The sequence below is a fragment of the Neodiprion pinetum genome, chromosome 3, assembly GCF_021155775.2.
Source record: "Neodiprion pinetum isolate iyNeoPine1 chromosome 3, iyNeoPine1.2, whole genome shotgun sequence".
Lineage (NCBI taxonomy): Eukaryota > Metazoa > Arthropoda > Insecta > Hymenoptera > Diprionidae > Neodiprion > Neodiprion pinetum.
Window position 1 is genome coordinate 34,816,812 of NC_060234.1, and position 27,688 is coordinate 34,844,499.

General features: G+C 40.2%; 1 protein-coding gene across 1 annotated transcript in view; it reads left to right on the top strand.

The window, feature by feature from the left end:
• Positions 1-27,688, top strand: part of LOC124213814 (uncharacterized) — an 84,724-nt gene that overhangs the window by 7,753 nt on the left and 49,283 nt on the right. The window lies entirely within an intron of this gene.

Below are 27,688 nucleotides of genomic sequence, written 5' to 3' on the forward strand. Positions count from 1 at the left end.
CGAATAAAGCGTCTCGTCGACTCGGCGGGATGATCAAGGCGTACGGAGTCCGCGAATCCTAAATTGGAGGAAACTAAAAGTACAGAAAAAGTAACCGGGAAACCTGAAAGTGGACGGAGAGTCTAAGCCGAAGACCGGAGAACTTTTCGCCGAGTGCAATTTCTGAGGTTGACTGCAGTATCGCAGGTGGCTCAATAGTTAATTAAACTACCGTCGTCGGTGCAGTCACGATTGCTCAGCTGAGAGCAAAATGGTCAGAGGTTAATTAACCCGTCGTTTGATGATCAATCGCAATGGCGCGAGTCGGATGTTCACTTGGATCATGACGCGTCTCGTGAGCTCATCAAAGAGGTTCGGTAAAATCCTCATCATTGGCCAAGGCCGCGAGGTGAATCCTTTCTAGCCAGTCAACTTCATCGGCAGGAATAGCCTCGGAATCATCTTTGTTCGTTTATTTTTCATGCCAATTAACCGATTTGATGGCGCCGAGAATAGCTTATTCGCTAACTATTGTAACACCTGTGCACGTGCCGAGTATTTGCGCATTGCTGAACTCGTTTCGACGTCAACCGTTTTTCCCGCCTCCGACGACACTCGAACGAGAATTTCAACGCGTAACTAAACTCATTTTCATTTCGCGTCTCCGACGTTGGACGGCGAAACCTTCGAGTTTGACGAATTTCTGGCAGGAGTTCGGAATCTTCAATAAACAGCCTCTGATGGAGTTTGGAATTTAATGAGTTGTTTCGACGAAGACCGACGTGCTTGATTGCCAATTTTCACGTACCTACGCTGAAAAGCAGCGGCTTATTTTACTGTTATTGCCATTTTTGTACGGCCTCTTGCTCCGGTTACGTAGAACGCGGATTGTGTGCTGCTGAAACTCGCCGTCTAATCCAGACCTCGAGGTGAACAAAAACGCTCCACGTCATCGCCATTCCTCGACGTTACAACACCGCCGAAAGATATGTTCGATAAATTCCAGTTGTTCCTCTTCACTTTCTTGCCGTGCAATTTATGCCGTCTAGGTAAATAAATCGCCGGCGCCGCCCGCGAAAAGGAAGTAAAAAAAATATCAACATTTATGAATAAAATGCCAAAGACGATGCAAACAGCGGCGTAAGCTTTCCAGGAGGATGAAGAGGAGGAGGAGGAGGAGTAATGACCAGCTGCTGGAATGATTGTTGGAAAAGGTATGATAGTGGAAAAATGAATGTTTGTATGCACACGTTTCTTATATTAACAATCAATACCAGTTATCGGCACGTTTGCGGAATTTATCGGTGTCGTTAATCGCTATGGAAACTGTCCAATTTCACATATCCGACATTTTGATGATAATGCTGCTCGAGACGTGACCTCGATGATAATTACCGCGATTAGCTAACATCCGCGGAGTCGGGATGTCGATTAATTACATATCCGCTCGTAGTTGGGTTTCATTAAATTCCGACTAGGCTTCTTTCACGTGGCTCATACTTATCCATCACTTAGGCGCCAAGGCTGCACGTTTCAACTTATCGACACCCCATGAATTTCACTCTATCCTCAAGTACGCCGCAGGCTTTCGGAGTCGTAACGACGAACGCATCACCGAATCGAATTCGCTCATGGCCGTAATTTTTGGCCCTTAAATGCCGCTTTAACTCCTAATGCCTACTTTACAGCTCTTTACGAGCTGGGAAATTATACATCGTTTAAACAGTCCTAATGAGTAGCTGCTCGGCCATTTATCATCTACTGCTGTATAAAATTGTAGATTGATTGAAATGGACGTAGCGTCCGGTCGCGCAGATGATCAATTGAGGATAAATGAAAAAACCAAGCCGACAAAGGTGTTACCGAGAGATTAATTTTAAGTCAACTATTTGGGGAAACAAATTTATGCGATTTCATTCGGACTTTCTTACCTCGATTTTAAAGCGATCGAGTGAAATCCGGCAAAGGAATTTAAACGTGAAATTCGGAACGAATCGACGATCTTGAAGTTCCATCCGTGAACGCGAAGGACGCGAACGATCATAAAGTCTCGGTGCTGTCTTCGACTCCTTCACCGGGTGTCAAATCCGCACGAAATCCTTGTATCCATTATATTATACGCTCTCGACAACGTCGAGTGAATGCAAAGCGACTGGAACTTGTCGACACCTGGCATACAAAGAACCATAGCATCCATTCGTCACGTCGTTCGGCTAGCCTTAGTGGTATTTTTGAACGTCGATTGACGATCGGCACCTCAAACCATCCCAACAATCAATTAAACATATGCTACTTATTGTCAATACAATACGTCGCTTGGCGTCTGATTCACAGCCACGATAGTAACTTTATCTTCAACGTCACTCATACTCAACAACTTTTTAATGTTGGTTGCCTCTACTTTCGAGATCAATTATATAAAAAAATCAACTTCCACCTCAACTTTTAATATTCACTGGCTCTCGCCGGTTGTTTTTCGTGTGAAGAAAACTGATTTAACTTTCGTTTCGATTACTTTTCCTGGATTCATTCGGTTGTTATCGCCGGAGTTGCCAGTGATTCGAACCCGCGTTTAGACGCATCTTCATTTTCTCGTTTCAAATTTACAAATACCATTAGAAATTCTCACATTCTACGTTTCATTGTCAAGCGATGATTGACAATCGACACTAATCACCCGATAGATCACCTAAAGCTGCAATTCAATTTCAGACAGTACGTCGCAGTTTTTGACAAGCTGATTAACTTCATCGTGCGCATTATACATGCAGCAGTTTAATTCCCTGCGTGGCGTTTAACGTTCCGTACGTCACAAGCATCACCCTAATTGACGCTAAGGCGGACACTTGACGCTTGAGCTTTATTCTCTCGAATATTCTTCGTCTGCTTATCGTCGAAACCGACTCGTAACTTTTGGGTAAAGATTTATCGATTCGTTGGTAACCGGAATTGGCAGTAATTTGAAGTCGGAGTATTTTTTTTACCCTGAGACAGTTCTTCCGATGCTGCAGATATAATCGATGCAACGTGAACAGTAATTTATGCTTCTAATTATGGTTTGATAATTTATGCTCCTAAATTGCACAAGCATCGAGAAGCCCTTGCAATTTAAAATACCGACAAATAAATTGCCTTACCGCGTACGTATGCGAGTGTAACGTATAAAGCTCGGTGCTTTTAGAGACACAAGCTCTGCAGGTATCCGTACGATATCTATATGTATTGGTTTCACTTCGAAGTTGTCGAATTGATTTTTACCCGCCCTGTCGTCGCGTGATATTCGAATTTTTGGAATACAACGCCGTCTAGGCAAATTATACATCAATTCGCTGCCTACGTATGAATTTTCCAAGTGATTATCCGAGTCGTCATTTCGGTATCATTTCGAATTTAGGAAGTAATTCGTAACATTCAGCTGTAGTTGCGTGATACTTGAACAACTGACAAGTGTACAGCTATTTCTGATCGGTCAATAATTGCTTTAGTCTGCCTTTTATTTCTCATCTACAATATTATTTCTCTTATACGCGGAATGGAAAAATTAAATTTTTTTCGTACCAATTAATTTCGGGCAATTAAGCACACGCGCGTGATATCGAAGTCGAGAAACGAAACCAACTGTTTGATAAGCGATTAAATATTATACTTCTGTTTCTATAACGAAGACTAACACGATCCGCCAAACCGCACATTATTATATACTGCCTGTTTATTCTAGTTTAAAATATAATTCCGTCACGTCGCACAACGAACATACATGGGGCAGGTTTAAGCGTTAAATTTATTTGATTCTGATTTGACACTGAAAAAACTACAAAAATTATTTAAACGGGTAAATTATTCATACCTAAAACGTTCTCGTTTCGCAAGAGAAATTCAGTTTTTTAGCGATGTGAAATGACGAGTAATATGGCGAGCCTCTGATTTACGCTGTGTTGATTTTATTCGACGATGACTATAAACTCGTATGTACAAAAAGTTGTGCTTTTGGCCTGGCAATTGCCGCAGGCCACCTTTGTTCCTAAAGAATAATTTTTTCAAAATCATCGCGTACTTCGTACCGTGTCTAAATATTTTTCACCGTGGCCAATCGACCGTTGAATGGTTTGCAGTTTTCATTTTTTTTTTTTTTTTCCCCGACCGAGTCTTCGCCTCGGGCGTGTAAAGCACTGGGGCTTTAATTGACTCTCACGAAGCCAAACTTGCTTTTTTCCAGGTTCAGGTATATTTATTCAAATATATACAGAAATAAGTAGCCCATTATCCATTTGAATCAAGAATCTATCCTCGTGTGAAGATGAGTCAAATTGTACATACGTGTCAAGAGCGACGCAAGAAAGACGAATCGCTTTAGAGACGCGAAGATCCGTTAAAATTTGAAAGGTTCGTCGGGATAACGGATAAAATACTGGTTTCACGTTTCATCGTTGTTCCTTCTTGTCTCTTTTTTCGCTCAAGTGCAAAACCTGGTTACTGTACTTTTTACGCTTAGGAGTGCGAACGAAATCCCTAAGTCTGCACGTATAACTCGCGTTACACATAGCTCGTCTCGCTAATCGCTTGGATCGCGCTTCTAATGTAGCGGTGCTTTTCGAGACGAACCCGTATCGCGGCTTATGAATAATTCCCGCAGTAATTTGCCCGAGGTTTAGCCTGTACGGACGATCTGTTATTGATAGAATCGATCCAAACTCAAGAATTGCTCGCATAATCTCGCAGTTTATACCGTCCACAATGCAGCTAATGCGAACGTCGATTTAGATAAGATTTCGGATGCAGTTGCTGCTACGAAAAGGAGCAACGGATTTTTTGCTGCAGTCGGTTAATTCGTCGTTTCGCGTGCAGTTACGATCGATCCGATGAACGGACACCCGCAATATATTATTTCGATAACGTCAATGAAATCCGCAATGAAAATGAAATTCAACGACTCCTTCGAATGCTTTTTCACGAGTTCGCTTACAATACACACCCTAGGAGATGAAGTTTTGATATTAATCCTTATCACGTATCGCAGGGATTCTTAGTAGATATCATAACTCTTCAAAGATTTTTGACAAACGTACGATTTATAATAATATCGAGAAAATTCTCAACGCACTATGCAATATGTAATAGAAATTTACAGTACGCGATAAATTTTTCGATATTGATTAAACTTTACTCTTCGAAGAGTAATTTTCAGCTTTGCAGACATTCGCCAACTGTTGAGTCGATCGTAACCCTCGATCGTCGTTGAAGTTTGTGAAAAATGAATTGACAGCTTTTAAATTTACATCATATATCATGCTGTAACGATATTACATGCGAGTCACATAGAATATAAAGTAATTCGTATGTACGCGCCTTAAGCACATACAACGTTTCAAAATAAAGGGCAAACGCTTAACTCTAGGTGTCACGTCGGTCAAGATCACCTATCCGGTGAAATAAGTGTAACTCTCTCTCTCTGCGAGCCGGGGTCGAAGCGAACGGTCGATATAAAGTCTAGTCCTGTCATATTCACATTCTTATAATTTCGTTAACATTTGGGAAAACAAAACAAGCCAAAAAAAAAAAAAAAAAAGGAATTTGAGACGACGATTCATACAAGAAGTGTAACCCAACGCAATCCCAATCTTTCGGAGCCTGTGAGCCTAAAGAACAAATCCAAATATCTGATCGACGAACGACCACGCAGTATAATCGGTGAAGACCGATTCTATAAAAGGAATATCAAAGAACTTCAACATCCATGATCATCTACGGAGCCGTTAGGCCACCTCGCTTCATCAGAGATATTCCGAGCTAAGTCATCTTTTCATTACTGATTTGTAGGTGGATTGTGCCACAAATCTGTAATAGCCTTCTTAAGTCAGTATTTTATATCTTCGTCTGTTAACTTTATTGTAATCTCACCATAATTTAGAGTCCTTTGTCAGTAGATTCATTCTTTCACTAGAATCATTTTTAAATTTGAACCATAAAGGAAAAGAGAGCCAGTCTTTCGTTAATATGGTACAAAAATTTTACCAGAATAATTATATACAAAACGTCGGTAATCGCATTGAGTAATTTTAACGTGTGAATGAAAGAGTGAATGAGATTTTCTATGATTGCCTGTTCTTTTAAAAGGTCATACCAAAACTCAATAAATCTGTGTTCTACATTGTTTCCTCCTGATTTAATGTATTTTGTTTATTGAATATATCTAGATTTCTAATATAACATAAAATCAAAACGTATCGGTTGAACCTCAAAAAAAAAAAACCGTTACAAAATGGCGCCCGAACATAAAGTTTAGACATAAAGAAAGTAAACATAGGATTAAATTTGAAACTTCGTCGTTGAATGTTTGTATGATTGACCTTAGGTAGTAATTGTAAGAAACATATATTACGCGATAAATAGAAATATAAGAATTTCAAAAGTACATGGCACCAACGATTAAAAGAACACCTGTTAAAACTAGGTCAAGGATCACAAATAAACCAAGGAGGTCAGAACCTGACATATCAAAAGCAGGCAATAGTCAAATACGAAATAATACAGGCGAGATGGAGGGAGAACTGGAGCGTTTGAAGGAGGAAATGGCGAGTTTCGCGGGTTTACGAAATGCGATTGAACAGCTACAGGCACAACAAGCAACTAACGCACAGCTGGCAAACGAAGTCGCATTGTTGAAGCTCCAGAACGAACAACAAAGACAGGCTCTTCAACAGATACAGAATCCAGTTCAACAACCAGTTACCAATAACGATCAAATATCGGTGAGTGAGTTAATAGTAAGTTTGCAACGAAGTCACATTGATGCCAAAGCTCCCGAGTTTACAGATGAAGAAGTTATAAATCCTATTGAATATTTGGAAAATTTGGAAAATTATTTCAGGTTAAAATGTGTGAAGGAAGAGTGTAAATTGTCGATAGTCGAAAGTAAATTATCAGGTAGAGCAAAAATATGGTGGGAAGCGAGTAAAGAAACTATCAACACGTATAATGATTTTAAAGAAGCCTTTAAAAATAAATTTTATTCCATTCCAATCCAAGTTAAAGTCAAAACAAGGTGGAGTTCAAGAAGGTATAATCAACAGGATGGTTCACTTCAAACATATTTTTTTAAACAGCTTAAGGAAGCAAAATACCTATTACCGAAACTAGACCAGTTCGAAATAAACTATACCATTATCCAACAATTACCATATAAAATTCGTGATACTCTAGCAACTGTGAATATGGCGGATACAAAAATAATAGAACAAGCTTTATCGCAATTAGATGTAAATTATGAAGAAAGAAACAATAATAAACACAAATATCAAAATCAAAGTAACAACAATCAAGTGAATAATGTAAACAACATGCAAATTCAACATAAACAACAGCAACAGATAAATAATACAAGTAGGCAACAAAATTATCCAAATGCTGCAAACAACTTTTATCAAAATCCTCAATTTGGTACAAACTTATCACCATGGCAATATCAACCGCAAGTTCAAACATCAACAAGCAACCAAATGAATTTACCAAACGTCAATTATCCACCACCTTATTTCTCAGGAACCAATAATCAGATACAGTCATTACAAACTCAAATGCAAACTAACACCAATAATTTACAAACCAGTCCAAATAGAAATTTAAACTAATAAACAGCTCGATGTGTATAAGTCCGACATCGAGTTGGGATTATGCAAATTTAGTTGAGGACTTAATGCACGAAATTGGTAATGCTGAAGAAAAAATCGAAAGAGTAAAACAAAACTTATCGAAGGGTCCAAATGTAGTAATAAATGTGTTAAATTATCGAATGGTAGCTTTATTTGATTCAGGAAGCCAAGTAACATGTATGTCTGAAAAAGTATATAAATCTCTCAAAGGTAATCATAGTTTAAATGAACTACCAGTTACAAATGTAGTAGTTTTACCAGCAATTGGGAAAAAGCCCACAGCGGTTAAGCGACAAATTTTGGTTGATGTTCATATGGGATCGCAGAAAATCACAACAGCTTTTTTAATTATACCGCATCTGTCTAGTAGTGTGATTTTTGGTAACGATTGGCTTGATATTAATAAAGTAGTTTTAGATTACGGTCAGAAAACAATTAGTATTAAAGGTAAAGTAATAGCTCCACCACTTTTCTCATACGACCGGGAACCTGCGGAAAGGTTGAGCTCATTTGCACAAAACGCGAAAATATATATCAAAATTTTAAGAACTGAAGATTCAGAAAAAGAACATGAAAAAATAGGTAAAGAAATATTTAAAAAGAATTCAAAGAAAGAGAATAATAATGAAGAAAATAAAAATGATGATGAAGATATAAAAACAGTTTTTGAAAATATCACAACTAAAGATCCTGAATGTGATAATGATGATAAAATGTCAGAAACACATGAAAATGTGATGCAAATTGACAATGAATCTGATTGTGTAGAAGAGAATAAAATTGATGAAGAAACAGAAATAAATTTAAAATATATTTTTGTAGAAAATGATGAAATTGATAAAAATATTTTAGTAGATAAGGAAAATATATGTGTAGCAATAAGTGAATTTGATAAAATTGCATCGGTAGATCAAAGAGATAATCCGAGAAATAATGAATTAGAAAATCTAAATTTGATGTGTGTAAAAAATAATATAAAATGTAATGAATCTGTATTTCAAAATGTAAACGAACATGAACAAAATAACGCAGAAACAATAGAATCACAAGACCATAATTTTTACAAAAAGAATTTAGTTTGCCAGAAAACAGTAGAATCGGAAGATCACAATTTTTTGAAAGATAAATTGGATGAAAATATCGAATCAATTTTAATAGAACAAATTCAAGTAACAAGATCTCAAACAAATGATCAAAACTTTTTCGAATCTGTCCGGTCGATCGCGAATAATCTTATGGGTACAAGTGAAGAGCAAAAAGCTGAGCTGGAAAAATTGCTAATTAAATATGAAAAACTATTTTCAGAGAAAGCCGGATGTACAAACATTTATGAACACTCTATCAAATTACTAAAAGACAAGCCAATCGTTAAAAAATCATACCCGGTACCATTTAAACTTAGAGAAGCAGTAGATGCAGAGATAAAGAAAATGCTTCAAGCAGGAATTATAGAAAGATCAAATAGTCAATACTGCAATCCATTGCGAATAGTACAAAAGAGGGAGAATGGAGTGAGGTTATGTTTAGATGCCAGATATATAAATGACATAATTGAGTCTGATAACGAATGTCCACCACCAATAAATGAATTATTAAGAAAATATCATGGTGTAAAATACATGACATCTACTGATCTAACACATGGATATTGGCAAATCCCGCTAGAGAGAAATTCACGTCAATATACAGCTTTTTTACACGGTGGCACTTTATACCACTTTTGCAGAATTCCATTTGGTCTCAAGACGGCAGGAAGTGGATTCATACGTGCCCTAAATATGGCATTAGGTAATGAATTTACCTCCTTTCTGACTTGTTATATAGATGATCTTTTAATAACCTCAACTGATTTTGATTCTCATATGAAACACCTAAGCCTAATATTTGATCGTTTAATGAAACACAATTTTACACTTCGTCTAAATAAGTCACTTTTTTGTAAGAAGTCAATCGCATTTCTCGGATACGTTATAACACCTGAGGGAGTTAGTCCCAACCCAGACAAAATCAAGGTGATTAGAGAATTTCCAGTACCAACAAGTAAATTGATTTTACAACGATTTTTAGGAGCGTGTAACTTTTACCGGCAGTTTAGCATAAAATATTCGAACTATGTCACGCCCTTGAGAGATTTATTAACAGACAATACACCGTTTAGATGGACAGAGAAACATACGAAAGCATTTAAAGAGATAAAGGAAAGTTTTATAAACTGTGTAACCCTTAATCACTATTTACCTGGCGTCATATGTAGAGTACAAACAGACGCAAGCGATCTTGGAATAAGTGCGATTTTGTACCAAATTGATGAGGAAGATAACCATAAAATTATTTCACTTATAAGTAAATGTTTGTCGAAAGCAGAATTAAATTACACAACTACGGAAAAGGAATTACTGGCAATAATGTATGCATTAGATAAATTTAGAATTTGGTTAATTGGAAGTCCATTTGAAATAATAACAGATCATAAAGCATTAACTTTTATAAATACAGCACCGTTTTTAAGTCCACGATTATCACGATGGGTTGTAATCTTACAACAGTACACATTCACAGTCAAGCATTGCAAAGGAAAAGATAATGTGGTGGCAGATTTTTTCAGCCGAAATATCAACGGGAAACAAAGTACAAACGAACGTAACAAGTTACTAATAGCAAAAATAAACCAACTGCTAGTAGATAATGTAGAACTCGAACTAAACAAAATCGCATCTCAAACTATTAAAATGAATCCAACGTTGATAAGAAACCTGAAAAATTTAAAACAATTGCAAATAAAAGATGAGGAATTGAAAAATATCATAAATAAATGCAATACAGATTCATCTGATGGTTGTTACAAAGTACATGAAGACTTGTTGTTTTATAAAAGTAAATTCGATCAAAATTGGCGAGTAGTAATCCCACAAAGTATAGTAGATTTACTCGTAATTTCTGTACATGAAAAAATAGGTCATATGGGTGTATATAAAACATACCAATATATTAACAGATATTATTACTGGCGAAAAATGAGAGAAGGTATCAAAAAACGTATTCAAGCATGTGACACATGTCAAAGAACAAAGGCATTATCCTACAGCATGCAAGGAAAGTACAAGCAGGTAACAGCTGATCACCCGAACGAATTGACTACAATTGACTTCTATGGCCCTCTGCCGAGATCTATTGGGGGAGTCCAATATTTGTTAGTTGCAATAGATGCATTTTCAAAACTAGTTACGTTATACCCCATAAAACGAGCTACTACAACAATAGCATTAAATAAAATAATCAACGAGTACTTTAAAAACGTAGGAAAACCAAAAAGATTGCTATCCGACAATGGAACTCAATTCACAGCTGCTAGATGGAAAGTCGAATTAGAAAAACAAGGAGTAGAAGTTTGCTATTCATCAATTAGACACCCACAATCCAATCCTACTGAACGAGTGATGAGAGAACTGGGGAGATTTTTCCGTACCTTCTGCAATGATAAGCATACTAGATGGGCAAAATATGTCAAAGAAATCGAAAAATTATTAAATTTAACAACACACCATAGCACCGGTTTTATTCCATACGAACTTCATTTTAATAAAACAGCGCATGATGAATTAACAAAAATTGTAAAATTTCCAGACAGAATTGAAAATAGTCACGATATTAAAATATTGTTAGCCAAAGAAAACTTGAAGAAAAATTTTGAATATAGAAGCCGGAATCAAAAATCAATTTCAACTGTAATTTTAAATGAAGGAGATCTAGTTTTACTACGTGTACCATATCCATCCTCCGCTATCGATAAATTAACACACAAATTCTTCCATTTGTTTAAAGGTCCGTACAAAATAAACAAAAAAGTTAATGAAAATGCATATAATTTAATAGATACAAAAAATAAAAACAAAAACTTGGGAACTTTCAATCGTGTGAGTTTACGCAAATATTATCAGCCCACAAATCCAAGTGCTAAATAACAGATAATTTTTTGTAATGAAAATTCACGAAAAACTCGTCATGAATCCTTCAAATGTTCTAATAAGTCCAACATGCATAGATTATAGAATTTTTTAGATGTAAGTCCAGTTAAACAAAATGTTTGCTAAAAGAAAATGTGATTAGATTTTAAAATGATAATTTTAATGATGAATGATGAAGGATGAATGGATTGAATGATTGATAAGTAAGAAGTAATTTAAAGAGAGGTTTTTAGATTTTACTGCAAATATAGGATAACGAGTAATTTTCGATATTTTCGTTCTCACAACAATCTCGAAAATGGGGGGGGTGATGTAACGATATTACATGCGAGTCACATAGAATATAAAGTAATTCGTATGTACGCGCCTTAAGCACATACAACGTTTCAAAATAAAGGGCAAACGCTTAACTCTAGGTGTCACGTCGGTCAAGATCACCTATCCGGTGAAATAAGTGTAACTCTCTCTCTCTGCGAGCCGGGGTCGAAGCGAACGGTCGATATAAAGTCTAGTCCTGTCATATTCACATTCTTATAATTTCGTTAACATTTGGGAAAACAAAACAAGCCAAAAAAAAAAAAAAAAAAGGAATTTGAGACGACGATTCATACAAGAAGTGTAACCCAACGCAATCCCAATCTTTCGGAGCCTGTGAGCCTAAAGAACAAATCCAAATATCTGATCGACGAACGACCACGCAGTATAATCGGTGAAGACCGATTCTATAAAAGGAATATCAAAGAACTTCAACATCCATGATCATCTACGGAGCCGTTAGGCCACCTCGCTTCATCAGAGATATTCCGAGCTAAGTCATCTTTTCATTACTGATTTGTAGGTGGATTGTGCCACAAATCTGTAATAGCCTTCTTAAGTCAGTATTTTATATCTTCGTCTGTTAACTTTATTGTAATCTCACCATAATTTAGAGTCCTTTGTCAGTAGATTCATTCTTTCACTAGAATCATTTTTAAATTTGAACCATAAAGGAAAAGAGAGCCAGTCTTTCGTTAATATGGTACAAAAATTTTACCAGAATAATTATATACAAAACGTCGGTAATCGCATTGAGTAATTTTAACGTGTGAATGAAAGAGTGAATGAGATTTTCTATGATTGCCTGTTCTTTTAAAAGGTCATACCAAAACTCAATAAATCTGTGTTCTACATTGTTTCCTCCTGATTTAATGTATTTTGTTTATTGAATATATCTAGATTTCTAATATAACATAAAATCAAAACGTATCGGTTGAACCTCAAAAAAAAAAAACCGTTACAATGCTGATGAAATAAGAAAGCAGTTCTTGGCAATAAAATTTGAAATAACTTCCAAATCTGCGTTTCGATTGATCCCAATTGCAAACGACTGACTCGTATAAATAATGCGATTAACGGGACAGCGGTTAGGTAGCTGCTTCAGATTTTATGGTTCATCACGATTATACGAGTTCATCAAAGTTCTTAATTTGCGTTATGGCCATAAAGCGTCCTTCCCTCAGCTTAGCTTAATTGCGATAACGATAAATCAGACTAATAAATTTCGACGGGAGTTCGCCCGACTGTCGGAGGTAAAAGACTCTTCGCCGGCTGTCCGTCTTCGTCGTTCTGCTTTCGGTCCGATTCATTCGTTTCCGGTTCCGTTCGCACCTGCTCAGCTTGTATCCAGAACTGCAGATGAAATCGACTCTACGGAATGCAGGCAAGACGGTTGATTGCCGTTTTTAGGTTCACTCAACGGCGAAACGATGGACGCTGAAGTGACTTAACCCCGGCCTACTTACGAAAATGAACGTGTAACCGCGTTTGACTTTCCAATGTGAAACTTTTATCGCAAATACTACATCGATACACTTACTCGATGACGACGACGAGTCTTGTGCTTTTTCTCTTTCCCTTACCTCTCGAATACGATTATTATATTATACATTCCGTATTACACTTGTATTGTGTGTACGCACCTTCCAGGTTTATTCTGAGTCATGGTCGCGGTATTCCGTCGGTGACCGATTAACGTTGTTGCTATTACTTTACGACCGATTTTCAGCCTGTCACAAACCGCGAACAAGTTTCTTCCGTTATTATTCGATGTAGGTAAGCCTGAGAGGAGAATGTAGGTAACCGTCTTACATGCGAATACTAATCCTCAAGTAAATCTTTTCATCGGGCGCAACGTATCGCAGCCACGTTCCATTGAAATATTTTGGAATCGTATATATTCCGTTGGAAATTGACCAAACAGAAATTTTTTTTAAACTCGCCATTCTTAATTCAATAATGAGAATCGTTCGCGTTGTTATACAGACATCACCAGCTTGCAAAGACAACTATCCAGCTTTCGAAGTGATTTTTTTATCCCCTTAAAGTGTACGTATATTAAATAGTAATCCTTCCACATGTACGACTTGCGGTAAAAAATTCAATCTAATCCGCAATCTACCCAACATAAATGACAAGGTAATTGTGATTCATTTTCTTATCCACTCGTTTGACCAGGGCGATGATCGTCTGGAGTGAAGAGCATAGATATTCGTATCAGAATACATTCGTAAACCCGGCGAAGTGTAAGTAGCTCGGTGGAATTGTTAAAAATGAATCCAGGATAAGCGGTAGAATTAGCAATCCCCGCGGGAGCAGGAGGATATAAATTTCACCTAGCTTTTACTTGCGTTATACGTTTTCACCATTAAATTATATAAGTATAAACATATCTCGTTACGGTGTGGATTTGTGTCGTTTTCACGTTTTAAAATGCAGAGTATACATCGGTAGGAATTTAATTATTCTCCGATTACTCAATGGACGACGTCGATTGTAATACACGGAGAGAGTGGGTTGCTGCCCATTCGTAAATAACAGTCCTTGTTCGTGATAGGTGTATTTTCTGATTAACGGTAAAAGCGTGATTGGATTTTCAGATGAGTACGTGGACCGGTTGATGTTTCCAATAATAACTTGACGCGATTCCTCAGCTTCGCATTTTCCTCGCTTACTCGCCGTGTTACATACGTTGACCGTGCGTCAATAGACGAAGAGAAATTGTGTACCTGACGCGTGTACAATATGCACGCACATCCTTGTTATCCAGTGCATAACATCGGCGGAATACATTATTATACATACGTATACCGCACGCGTCACTGAATCAAACTCTCGGACCATCCGCGGCGTTTTCCGTTGATTATGTGCAAATAGAACGGAATCATTGTACTATTTACATCAAGTATAATTGTGTAAGCCGACCACAAGAGCGTCGACTGGAGATTCGATCTTCTCGTTTTTTGCTTCTTTAGTTTTTAAAGGTGCGAAATCGATCAGCCGCAAACTTCGTAACGAGTAACGATTAGTCCGTGAGGAAATCGGAGCAGAGATTATACCGATAGAATTTGATAATCGAAAAATAATTCAAACTGTAGTTTATATTATTCAGGTTTTTATTCAACGAAGGTTATTCATTCGCACAGGAAATTCGTCGATAACTTGTACATGATTCAGCGCCGTACGTACTTATTGAACAATTTGTCAAAGCTTTGTAATTCCATTCCAGTCATTCTATAAGAGTCTAAACGATGGGCTCTCGGAGAAAATAAGCCTCGTCGTTGTTACTTAGAGAATAAGATTCTACCAGACAGGACGTGATTATTTATTATGAAAATTATTCGCCTCCGGAGAAGTTGGTTTGCGTATACCGTAACTCATCCGTGAATCGATTATATCGAATTGTTAGAATACGTAAGATACGACCTGCCGTAGCTTTGTACGAAAAGAAATAGAAATTGAGAAATTAATATTTAGTCTCGGTACGGATCTTACCTAATGTCTTTGTGCATTATACTTATTTGTTTTAAAATCATTTATCGAATGTCCAACGTTTTAGAATTATTTAATCGTCCGTATAGATGGACTATTGGAGCAGTAACTAATTTTTCTATCGTACCTAATTACGAACTCATTTAATTTGAATGATCACAGCAGATGGAAATATCAGGGAGCCGGTAACCGGTGGAAAGTTCATCGGATGATGAAATTGATGGTGGGGCTTACATTGGGTATCAATTACCTGTTGATACGATATTAAAACAGCGGCGATAATCCGTCGATGAGAATTGATCGTCGATCTTTACACCGCCCGGGGATGCGACGCAAACTTTAGCTTTGGCACGAAATAGAATTAATCGTTGCGACAGCATCGTCGCGCGAATTTAATTTGTTTAATTAACTCCACCATCTCTCATCCCAACGATCACGTTGACTTTCTTATTCTTGGTTCGGAAGGAAAATACGAATTATCTACCGTAATTTTCGAGTGAATTAGTAGAAGTTTACCGTTTCAAATATTGTTTACGCTAAATAATTCAGTATACGAAACTACAGAGATGCCGTTTTCCGTTCCAGATGTTTCACACCGCACGAAAGTCTTTGTTTGTTTTTTCCTTCTTTCTCACTTTCTTACTTTCTTTCTTCTTTTAACCTTTATCTTCTGGTTTCTACATTCCCTCGGAATTTCCTCTACGATTCCACCCGTAAGCCGTTCTTCAAAGAGGCCCTCATTCATCATTTATTCTTCAAGAGTTGAAATTGTCAATTATACTCTCAGTTTGCATAAGAATTCAATGAATTCGAGCCGAACTACAATTATACCCGACGTTTAGAATCATTGGAAAAAAAGCTAACGCCAACTACGCAGTCAAATTTTAATCCGCCATCGGTCTCTGAATTATCCACGTAACTTCGCGCGGTATTTGCAAAGCATCAGAGACCATTCGAGGCATGTTTTGCGGAGCGGAACCTTATGCTCGATGGTTTCGTCAACTGAACCTACAAACCGTGAAGCTGTGGAACCTAATCCGACCCAACTAACTAGTCCCACAAACCGAAGTTTCAAGTTCAGTTCGACCTAACCTCTGAGAATTCTCACCGTTAGTACTGAACTCTTTCATCATCGATTATAAACGGCCGTTGACACTCTGACTTTTAACGAGGCATATTCCTTGTCAAAAAGTAAGACCGACGAGCATTCTTCTTTCCCGTTCGGTTACTTACCTCGATTTCCTCCGAAATAATCTTATCAGTTGCGGAGCAAACTCCACGGGCAAAACTTGGATCCTAATTACTGTTCCCTAATTCTCTGTAACGTGGACGCAGCGGGTTTCTTGGGCGAGGAATAAGTTGATGCAGACGTGACGTAGCAGGGAGAAAGAGAGAGAGAGAGAGAGAGAGAGAGATTGAGGAAGAGAGTCACGGCAGTGCTGCCCCGTGTTCCCCGAGAGTTCTCAAAGCGTTTCGCCTCTTTTGAGAAACGTAGTGTATCAACTCTGTGGCTGCGTACTACTCGTAGATTTTGCTGCAGGGACGTAGAGACGCTGAATGTACCTACGGGCACATCGTCGCTATAGCTTACAGTTTACTCTCAACTTTGAAGCACCTTCGTTAGAATTTCCTCGAAACTCCGCGGCTATTCGTTAACGCTGTGAGGTATTACTTTCCTTGCAACATTTTTACCCTTTTCAAAAGCTCCTCTTCTAGGACGCTGCACGGTTGCGCTGCTATGCACCAACCGAGTCACCTTAACCCTCGGAACGAGTTGCCGAGGCGTCGAGTTGCGTCGCGACGCGTTGCACTGCGGACAGGGTTGCTTCAGCCAACTATCCGCGACTCCGTCACTTCTCTGTCCTGAATTCATATACGGTTTGGGATTAATTACGTACACTCGTGACGTATGAATCTTCTCTTCTCGAAGTCTTGAACCTGTCGCAATTCTTCTTGTGCACCTTTGGTCTTGAAGCGAAGCTGCAATTAGTCACCGTTACTGTATATTCGGAAGGAGAAATTGTCGAGGTCGATTTACGTTCTTGTGCCTAATGCTTTAGAGCAGCCCATTTTAGAGATTAAGGAAAAACCTGATTCAGCGTCGTACAAAGTTGAGACCCTTGTCCACCACCCGCGTGGTGGATTTCAAGCTATTTAATATTTCAGACCCTTCTTCCGGCGAGGATTGCACAAATGTTGCGGAAAACATGTGAGTTATTTCCTTTTGAGGGTATTACATGGGCCTGAAAATTGCTCTGAAAAGTCTGCTTTTTTTTGTTTTGTTTTTTTTTGTTTCAAACTATTCTTTTTATCTTTCTTTCCCTTTCACTGTGCATCTGCGCACGTTGAGAAACTTTACATTAATAGGCCTAAATTCAAGGAAATGCCTTAGCATCGGGATTTAAATATTTAACAGCATTCGAAAGTGAAATCGTTTTAAGTACCGTCATGATTTAAAATGATGCAAGATTTGATGTAAATTTTTCATTTATCGTCAAATTTCTAAATACCCTCAAGAGCACAAATATTCGGTGTTTATGGATTTACAGATTTAATTTCCACGTTTTGCCGAAGGATACTATATGTAAACTTGATTTCCCCGAATTAAAGACACATACGGTGTTTGACGACCTGATATATCAGTTTACCGGCATTACATAACCATCGCATGAAAGAAAACCGACACGGAGGTTCGTTATTGGAGAAATATTATTTGGTATTCCCTCGATGTTTTGGAATCGAAATTACATGGAGAGAGGGAATCGGATATTGGGTGGGAATTAGGGTTACTAGAGGAATTCGGGTGGACGTAACCACAGGGGTTGACGGTAAATCCTTGGCTATCCGCAGCGCAATTTACGCGCTTTGAAACCACGGATCGGGTGGGAAACTTTCCTCGCCAAAAGCTCTCTCAAATATCGAAAGTTGTGTAATTCCCAGAGCGCACAATAGCGACGCCTCTCGTTCTTACGGTGACAACCGAAAACCGATTATCAAGTCGAGGGGAGGCTGCGCACTTCCCTGGTGTACAAATATCGTACATTATACAGGACCTGCATGGCAAGGGTGAACTTTTTCGGAACTGTATACTAGAGCCTGTTAAAAGTGTATTTAAGTTGAAAGTTTCGTTACTTTAGATATATAGTTCCGCGACTTTGTGCAGCGGTATGAAATATCGAGTTTTTCATCACTTTTTAACGAGAAAGAAAAACAATTAAAAAAAAAAGCATCATCCCGAACTTCTCAGACCCTATAAGTCAGTGATGAGTTTAATAAATCAGAAGGTTTACCCAGTTTCGAATTGGTTATTGATAATTAATGACGTTACGCAGACAGAACCTTGTTATCCTCGGCTTAGAGAACTTTCCGGACGAATAAATATGAAGGCCAACCTCCAATTTCAACGTTTAATATACGAAGCTCAATTTCGCATAGGGCGAGATTGCATTGGTATGTACCAATGAAAAAATATTCCCGTAGAATTGACTTGCGAAAACGTATTTCAATATGTTTCCCCGGGGATGCGGGCGCAGTATATTTGCTCTTCCGGTACCTCTTTCTTTTTTTCTTTTTTTTTCGTTGTCTCTCCCCCTCGGTCTGTAGGTATCAGTTGCCAATAAAAAAAACGACACTGCCATTTGCCAGCGACCTCTAGGCATTCGTGTCGAGTTGCGATTTAATGAAATTGAAATTTTTTCCTCACTTTTTTTTTACTCCTGCATGTACACAGCGTTAATCCCCACGAAACGGTGAGACGACTCGGATTCGGCCAGAGTTCGTTTTTTCTCGATAAAATAAATACATCTGAAAATATACTCCTGTATGGAATCACTCGTCAATGACGAAGGCGCAGGTGAATATCGCTTTATCCTTTACACTGTAAAAGTACATATAGTAGTAAAGCATGGTTATCGGGGAAAAAATACACATCGTAAGTATCCTTCGTTGAACATGGAATATGCCGTTTTATAAAGGCTGATCGGAGATGAATATGCCTACGTTGGAGCTCTTTAAATGCGGAGAAAGGAAGTTTCATCAAGACGCGCAACGCGTGATGACGGAATGAAAAATCACGTAGGTACAAACAGAAATCGACTATTGTATAAAACGTATGTTGAACTTGACCGACTCGATTGGAGTTTGATAGTGGAATTGTTTTGATCTTCGTACCGTTCAGAGTGCATCCGTGTTCCAAGGCATACTGCAAATTTTTTTAGTTTTCAGGATCGTCGCGTGACCTTGTCTACGTCCATTGTCACCCGTACCTGATAATTAAATTTTCGTGGTACCGGTTTTCTCTCTCTCTCTCACTCTCTTTCTCTGCAAACAAGGCCCGATAGGACAGCCTGCACTGATTGCGATTCATGCGCGATACATTCACTGTCGAATATCAGTTGTCCGGTATACCAATTAGGATTTCTATTTGACATTTGAATTGATGACGCTTGGTGCGATGTTATTTGTTTTTCAATTATCCAAGTTGTATCACTCCACCGACTCTAGACGACCTTCGGAAGCATGCGTTTCGTACGCGTGCGGTGAATGTCGACGCCTATATCATCGTCCACCAATTGAACCCATCGTCAGGCACGTCCGTCCACCGAGTTGAATTGCAGCGTTGCACAACCCGCGGATGATATTCAAGAATGCGGTAGACCTTGATTAGAGAAGCATTATCTCTCGTTCGGTTGAACGGTGCAATGCGCTGACTGTGACAAAATGTCAAGTGCTAATTGCAGCGAAGTAGCTTACAAATTTTCGCTATGTCCAGTTTTGCAAATTGAAAATAACACCTAAATCAAACGCGCGGTATCATAATTTCTCATCCCGCAATTAGCGGGCTTGTCTGCAGCTCGATGAAGTCACCGAGGGGATATATTGTATAAAAAGACCAGCTCGTCGAATCGAGGCTTCCACTGAAAGTGCAGTGAAAGAGAAAGGACGTTGGTTGATAGCGCTGTGACTGCCGCTGCTGACCTTTCCTTCGAGGAAGGATCGCTCACACTCACAATCAGATGTGTGTTTAGTCTTGACGCGATGACGATACCACGCGAAGGCGCCATGTAGATTCTTCAACGATAAATTTACCTGGCTTATACACAAGGTGGTTTCGTTTCAAAGTAACGATCAAAGTACAAATTGCCGCGATTACAGACTCAATTTGTAAAGGTACCCAGAAAAAAAGATGGAAACTTTAGATAAGGGGGCAATTAGAGAGGAGGAATCACAGGGGAAGTTCATCATTTCATGGTGGAATTCATTCCGTCCGACATTACTCATGCATAGACAGTGAAAGAGCGCGCGATGCGTAACAAGTTTATCGCTAAAACTAGGATATCATTTAGCCATTAATTGATCGAGTAAATAAAAAGTTGGGACGTAAGCCAAGCGGCAGTCGAGCGGAGAATTCGGGCTATTTAGTTCGCTTGGACTTTTGATAACGTGCCCTGATTGCCAGCGGTGGATACGAAGCGTACTGTTTCCCCATGAGAGTCACGGTGCTCTCTTTTCCTCTCGGTCTATCTCTCTCACTCTATTGCTCTTCGGGACGAATGTAATCCCAGCATGTTGGCGATACGTAATTCTGATATCAATGAAAAGGGATTGAATAAATTAATCTCTTCCGCCTGGTCGAACGGCGGATAATTTCCAGATCTCTTCTTGCGATTGCTAGCGGTAAAATGCGCGTGGGTGTCCACGCTGTACAATGTCCTTTGTCACTTCGGAGTTCGTTGTGCTCGAACATTCCACCGGCACTCGCGAATCCACAACTCCTCTAGTCGGAAATAAGCACTGAAACGAGAACCGCGTCTACCAAAGTGATTCGACCGCGAATCTTTCGGTGGAGGTCTCTTACAGTACACTTAACGAACCCACAAGGTCTCGCTCACCAAGTTCAACGACCGCATATCCACAACTACTCGACTCACGTCGGAAGCTGCTCAAATAGAGCGTGCAGGCGATTGACTATTGTCTTCGAAGATTCAAGCCCCGACCTCATTGCCCTCCGGTACGTATTAGAGCTCTCCGAATTCCAGACTGATTGTGAGCTGGTAACGCGCATGTGAGAGATTAGGACGATCGGTAATCCTGCGTCACGTTGACACGATTCAACCGCGAAGAACGCGTCGCGTTCATCTCCACATCGTCTGCTCTGCTCATCTAATCGGCTCTCGTAACGCCCCCGAACACCGAGGGACCGTCATATCATTCGACCGAGCCGAACGGCCAACGACCACTAGGCCTGGTCCTCTTGGGATATTTCTAGGCCAAACGTTTGTCTGTGGTCAGGATGGTTGCCAATTGGACACCGCAACTACCTTGGACCCTGATTTAGACTTTTAGCCGGGCTGTACACGGTATAACACGAGGTCGAAGTAAGCAGCGTTAGCCTCGCGAAACATCGGGACGAAATTCATGATTTTGCAATTTTAGGATGACCTTCAAGGAGTTGGCTTTTTTAAAATACGGGTATATTTGGTTGGGCATGATTTACTTCACTGCAAACAACTCTAATGGCGCGAAGTAAAGATATATCCTGAACACGCATCGTTGGACTAACGTTGCTAACTTTAATCACACGATACATCTATCTTATTCAAGCCGGTTCCTCGCACGATGCACTCAACTTTGCAAACCAATCGGAAGACTCGAATGGTGGGAAATGCGAAAAGTGAATTTACAGAAGCTGAACCCTGACGGTCCGAAGAATTGTTTCGCACACTTTGTTTCTGGGTAAATGTTTGGCCGAGATTGACCGGGGTCAACGTTTCGTATATCATAACTCTTGTGTACTTTGCTCGGCCAGTGTAACTTTTCATCAAGTTATCAAAGTTCGCTCCGTATATGTGCTTTACCTAGTTTATAGCCAACCTCGTAGGTACGGTCAAAGTTTCAAGCGGCGCGCAGTGTGCTCCGGAATATATCAAAGATACGTGCTCGAAACTTTTTCACTCTGGCAGTCGTATGCATATGCGGCGCCTATGTTGTTCTACGTGGGTTATCTTCGTTTCAATATTTGGTCACCGGGTTCAGCGGTAGGTACATTTCTCGAAAGGAAATCCCACCGCGCAGAATCTGCACAGTTATATATTTCGACAACCCGCACACGGTCGCTTGATTCTACTTATAAGATACCTCGAAGATCGCGAGAGATCTCATATCGCCTTCCTTATTCTATCGATGCAACCTACGTTGTTTCCAATATCGTTTCGACCTGCCATCTCCTCTCTTCGGCAAATCCAGACCGTCGTTTCTACTCGTATCAAGCCGACTGCAGGCTCGATGATCGCTCCGTGTACCTACATCCTGGGAAAAAGTGCAAAGCTGTAAAAATGGAAGGCGAACGAGCGACAGCCGCTGCTCCCGCACCAGCTGCATCGCTCATTGCTTTCCTCCTGGTCCTTCCGGCATCCGTTTAAGTCGACATCCGCACGTGAGATTCCCGGTAGATGTATACCGTAAAACTTATACATCGTCCTCTAGCCACGCCGAGGCGACGTATTTAAGCAGCAATACGTATGCCGGCCCGGTTTGTCTTTGCCTTTATGCAAAACACGCTCGCCCGAGGGCCGCTCTCAATTTCGCAGGGGCTTTGAATTATATTTGAATCTAATCCCCGAGCCCTTCGTCATTTCGGCCTTTTCATTCGGGTGTGGATTTAATCGTGCTTTATCAAGTCGCCGAGCTACTGCCGGACTTTTCCGTTTTCATATCGAAGGAAAGATTAGAAATCACGCGTACATACGTATACAAGTGTGCCAAGCAATAACCTTACCACGCCGAATAAGTTATGCCGTAAACACACGAATTGTGAAATTTTTGTTTAATGCCTACTTTCGTGCCGATTTTCGTTGGTTGGTTTCGTGTGATCGTCTGTTTCAGGAAGTGTTGTTGGAAATGATTTCGTCGGCTTATTTTTTAAAACAGTCATAGTACAAGCGGCGGGTACTGGTCTTCGTTTCAGAATCAATTATCCGTTCGGAGAAAGCATTACGTGTATAATCAACCGTTGCAGTGCCGAGTGACACGCGACAGTCGTTATTTGAGGTAAATCAACCACGTAACACGTATTATTAGTGTTCAGTTGTGTCCCTGGTGTCACTGAGTAATGACACGGTAATTTCCCGCAAAGCTGCACACGCTACAGAAGTCGAGGTGTTCGACAAAAAAAAAAAAAAAAAAATTTAAAAAAATGGCATATTTATACATTCATTTATTTCCCGCAATCGATTCTTCTCTTGTATATCCGTACGATTATACATATATTCCTTCGCTGGATCAGTATATCTATGGAATTTGCATAGCTATATCTTGCGACTTGTGCCTCGCTCGCTATATCTGCTGTCTTCAACTTTCTTAGATATGTATGTACTCATATTCGCGAAATCGCTGCCGTAACGTTAAACCTTTCAACGGATATCCGAGGGGCTTTTGTTACGCGTTACTCGGTTGAATCTTCGTCGTCTTCGCAGTGAGAGGGAGAGAGAGATGACGACGGCGCGAGAGGGGGGGGGGGGGGGAGGGGAGAAGGGGTGAGAGAGTTTCGAGCTTCTCGAAAATCTCCGGAGCTTGCGATCTAAGTAGGGGAAAATTGAGCCTGTCAAAGTCCCGTCTGCACGCGCCTCGGATACTCTATACCAGCCTCGACATCTTTTCGTCACCATCTTCTTTCGGAGTTACAGTTGATCCCTATTATAGTTTGAGAAAAAAAAAAACAAAAAAACAAAAAAAAAAAAAAATTACACTTTATTCGCGAAGAGTGTTCCAGACTGACAAGATTTGAATTCTGAACTGAAATTTACACGTACCTATATCTTCTCGCTCTCTCGAATAGCTACTGGAATTCAAATACTAGCATGAATCGAATAGAACTTTCAGAGTCTGATCGCATTCTTCGTCCTCGGAGGAATATTCACACTCAATCTGAGTCGGAAATCACGTTCTTATTGCTCGACGATTCCTCCGTATATATAAAGGATAAAATACAGGCACAGCTTTAACGTAGCTGTCTGTAAATAAGTCTTCTGCATTCACCCGACAGTCGCGACGATTGGGCACAGCGATTTTGAATAATTGAGGACGCGATGGAAATCTTTCTTTCGACGTTCCCCGTTGGCGAGGAAATTAATAAATAAGCGAGTGTAGAGAAAACGCTTTTCCCCGATTTTCGTACGGCGAGAGGAGTCACATACCTTACACAGCGGTGCCGTGAGAAAAACACGTCTGTTCCCACGAGCTTTTCACGTTTCTGGCGGTTGACGCTCGGAGAAATATATTCCGCATGATTGATATTCAAAGACTCGGTCGAGTCCGTTTTTCCATCGAAATACTTGCTTCGTCATTTTCGTAGGAATCAAACCGACGAATAAATACTTAAAATTAATCCGTAAAATTGATGAAAAGTAATCCGATCCTCTGCAGTTGTACAATATTCATGTAATCATGTTCGGTTACGGAGAGGGAGTTTGGTGAGGGTTGAAATCGGAAACTCACAGGCAACGGATTTCTTCCCGTTCACGCGATTCACTGCACCGAATTTATAATTGAATATAATGCATAGGTGTACGATGGGAGCATCGGGTACATCGTATGCATTATTTATACACTCATGTGCGTCTCGGTGCTCGGCTGAAGCTCGGCAGTGAGGGCAATTAAGAATTATATTATTCATACCATCCTTTAACCGCGAAGTAAAACGTGAGGCTGAATCCAGCCTGCGGAATATTCACAACACATGCGAGCCCTTTGTCAGCCATTCCCAAAATATCACCCTCGTATACCATTAAGATTCGAGGCGAAACACGAAACGACGTCCACGACCGCCTGGGAGACGCCCAGGGCCATGCCAACTGTATATTGGCAAGCGTAGGGACGTACACCGCACATATAGCTATAGAAAATTGGCAATATTTGGCCCGGCTCTTCCGTGACGGAAGTTTGATCACGTGACGTGGAGAGGAAAACCGGAGCTGGTCGTCTCACACCGCGGGGAAATTTCGCACACCTCGTAAATCCGTGGTAAAAGTTTCGTGACTCGCGCCGTTTTCAGTATACGATGAATCGCGTTGCGCAAATTTGTTTCGCGCAATTAGTACGGCGAATCGAAACAGGTTTCGTAGAAAGGGCAAGAATTGAATAGTCGGAGTACCGATAGAGTCAAACTTTTCAAAGATGTATCGAAGTGGTAAAAACGCGCAACTTGCTCTTTTACGCAAAATCAATTTTCGAGAATAGCCCCTCTAGAATTAAGGGGAATCGGTTATACGCTTACCGATGTACGGGAGAAATCGCACGACGTGCCTGCAAGGCGGCGAAAAGTTGGTACAGCCCGTCAGCCTTTATCTTATCGCACGTAAAGTTCGTATCGAGTGAAATATGGGGGATGATAAACGACTTATTAAACAAAATACGACTCTCAGGGAATAGTAAATATCCGAGGACCAGATGGCGTCTTCCAATATGCCGGATCCCCGACACTTGTTCCACTTCCGGCGATTCTCCAGGTCGGGTGGCGCCAGCCGAAGCGAACGGATGCCTCGCGGTTCGAGGTCCTAAAAGCTGGCCGAGAAACGAAACCGTTCCTGTACGGCCGTACGTAACGCGTATATAGGTATACCTATAACTACGGAATCTAAATTCACGCGGCAGATACCGCGGATGGAGTCGTCGGACCACGGTCACGGATCCCGGGCTGCAACAGCTCCGCTTTCCCAAAGGATCGTTTTACTGTGAAAGTTTTTTACGTGACGCAACTTCCGGCTCCCCATGTTTCCAGTTTCGACCTGCAGGTCGGTCGGTTGGTTGGTTGGTCAGCCCGGGTTCGGAGCTTCGCGCCGGGTTTCGCTGGGTTTCGTCGGGTCGAGTAAGCTCCGCTGGACCAACGACGTAGGAAATGAAAAGAGTGAAATAGTTCCTGCAGGGGATTTTAAGATGTTTATTTACTCGGGTTCTAAAAGCTACTTGGGATAATCCTATCCCCCACTGTCTGTCTGAAACCGCCACTAGCAGCTCGGTCAGCCTCTGCTTCCTCCCACTTCGCCGCGGTTCGAAGTGTTTGGGGATAAAAAGCGAACCCTTCTTGTATAGGTACGTGCTATAATACGTATACGTCAGTGTATGTATCCCTCGAATCCAACCCGATCTAGATCTAGCGTGGTTTGTATATATGGGCCGCACTCTGTGTGTGCGGGTACTGGAATCAAACCCATTTTTATCGCAGTCGAATTCCTTCCGGTAAACAGAGTAGAGAGGAGTGAGATAAAATAGAATAACGGCCGTCCTGATTTCTTTCTTGTCATCTTCGCAATATCGTTGACGCCTTGCCGCGCGGATAGTTTTTTTTTTTCTTTTTTTTTTCGTACATCTTAGTTTTGATATTGCTGATTTTTTAAGCGAACATCGTTGGCTTCCATTGAAACGTTATTAAAATTTCAGCTAACTAGATTAGGAAAAGCCTTGTCTCTTGTCACCTGCCTGAAGGACCAGGTGCTTTTACTCGCCAACAAACTTGGTTGCGATCTCTCGTTAGGAATTTATGCCGAGAGAGTACTTGGTGTATCTTGTACCAAAACCTTTGCACAGCTCGAAATAATTCGACTGGATACTACTCCGGAAATTTAAGATTAGGTACCGAATTTTCATAACTTCGAGCTTTGTACCTTTCACGAAGTCTCGTTCTCATCAACATTTCAAATGGGGATCTGGTAGCTTGAGATATTTTAGAGAATAATTCAAGTTCTTGACAATGAATAGACGCTAACTGAGACACTAAACTTCAAAAAAATACGATTGATTTTCGCCGATACAAAACGTAAAGTCAAGACCGTTCAAAAGTTATTGGAACATTTTCACGTCTGTTTTGAAATGTTGGACTTTCGCTTGATTGTAAATCTATAAAGCACATCCGACTCCGTCGCCGAGTCGATAAGGTCGGCGGTATTAGGTATGGCTTTCGAATGGTCCGAGGGAGTTGAAGTTTACCACGATATTGGTTCGACTTGGAGGTAAATTCCGGAATGCGACAGCCATCGAACCTCGGTTTGGTGACTAGCCGGCGTCGTTGCGACGTTCCCGATTCTCTCCCTCGCTGTAAAGTTGATCGTGGATCGTGATTGGCAAACTTCGCCTCATTCCGATTCGAAAACTACCACGTCCGTGACTTTTTCGATCACACAACGTCGTCCTCATTTTTAAGAAACAATGCGCCACGGCTAGACATTGAGCAAAAGGATAAAATCGGAACGACTGTGTGAGAATTCGCCAGGAATTTTCATTATCGATGATTTG